The sequence below is a fragment of the Chrysochloris asiatica genome, unplaced genomic scaffold (genome assembly GCF_000296735.1).
Source record: "Chrysochloris asiatica unplaced genomic scaffold, ChrAsi1.0 scaffold00052, whole genome shotgun sequence".
In the NCBI taxonomy this organism is placed as follows: domain Eukaryota; kingdom Metazoa; phylum Chordata; class Mammalia; order Afrosoricida; family Chrysochloridae; genus Chrysochloris; species Chrysochloris asiatica.
The window spans coordinates 3,529,439-3,531,014 of record NW_006408570.1 but is presented as its reverse complement, the minus strand read 5'-3'; the positions used below and the strand labels follow the sequence as shown (position 1 = coordinate 3,531,014).

The 1,576-nt window shown below is 40.0% G+C and overlaps 1 pseudogene; it reads left to right on the top strand.

The window, feature by feature from the left end:
- The first annotated feature begins 456 nt into the window (after window positions 1–456).
- LOC102811881 lies at window positions 457–774 on the top strand (annotated as a pseudogene).
- Window positions 775–1,576: the final 802 nt, after the last annotated feature.

The following is a 1,576-nucleotide window of genomic DNA, read 5'->3' as shown; positions in this document are numbered from 1 at the left end:
CATGGGAGAAAGACTTATTAACAACTTGCAATATGCAGATGATACAATCTTGCTTGCTGAAAGTGAAGAGGACTTAAAACATTTACTGATGAAGATAAAAGAGCACAGCCTTCGGTATGGATTACATCTCAATGTAAAGAAAACAAAAATCCTCACCACTGGGCAAATAAACAACATTCTTATCAAAGGAGAAAAGATTGAAGTTGTCAAGGACTTCATTCTTCTTGGATTAACTATCAACACTCACAGAAGCAGTAGTCAAGAAATCAAATGACCCACTGGCTGCTCTGAAAAGCCATCTTTGCATTGTTATGGGTCTGCTCCCTACTCCCCGCAGCCACCTCAGCCATGCTCTTTCTCTTCAGCCACTGCGGACACTCCGGCAGCTCTCTCGCTAGAGTCCCTGAACAACAACTCTTTGTCATCCTCTGTATCGGATCAGCGGTGTGCCCCATCATGTCATATGCGGCTGTGGACACCAGCTCCAAGATCACCACCAAGGACTTAAACGAGAAGAAGGAGGTTGTGGAGGAAACAGAAAATAGAAGAGACGTAACCGCTAATGGGAACGCTAACGAGGAAAATGGGGAACAGAAGGCTGACGATGAGGTAGACGAGGATGAGTAACAGGAGGAAGAGGAAGAAGGTGATGGTGAGAAAGAAGATGGAGATGAAGATGAAGAGGCTGAGGCAGCTATGGGCAAATGGGCAGCTGAAGATGATGAGGATGATGATGTTGACACCAAGAAGCAGAAGACCAACGAGGATGACTAGACAGCAAAAAAGGGAAAGTTAAATTTTGAAAAGGCCACCGTGAACTATTCACCCTCCACTTCCCGTCTCAGAATCTAAACGTGGTCACCTTCGAAAGTCTCACCCACCCACTTTGGGCAGCGCCACCCGCAGATAACAAGCCACACCACCCAACCAAAACCATGTGAATTTGCAACAGGGGAGAAAAAAGAACCAAAACTTCCATGGCCCTGCTTTTTTTCTTAAAAGTACTTTAAAAAGGAAAATTTGTTTGTATTTTTTACTTACATTTTATATTTTTGTACATATTGTTAGGGGTCAGCCATTTTTGACGATCTTGGATTACCAAACCAGCCTTTGGAGCGTTGTCTGTCCTAATTCTGACTTTACTTGTGATGTGACCATGTTCATTATAATCTAAAAGGAGAAAAAAAAACTTGTAAAAAAAAGCAAAAACAACAACAACAAAAAATTACAATCTTATTCCGAACATTCTAGTAACTTTTTTTGTGTGTATGTACTTAGTTGTACTATAAGTAGTTGGCTAGTATGAGATGGTTAAAAAAAGGCCAAAGATAAAGTTTCTTTTCCTTTTTTTTTGTCTATGAAGTTGCTGTTTATTTATTTATGTTTTTTGGCCTGTTTGATGTATGTGTGAAACAATGTTGTCCAACAATAAACCACAATTTTATTTGGCTGAGTTGTTCTAACAAAAAGAAAGAAAGAAAGAAATCAAACAACATACTGCATTAGGCAAATCTGCTGCACAAGACCTTTTTAAAGTGTTAAAGAGCAAAGATGTCAGCTTGAGGATTAAGGTTTG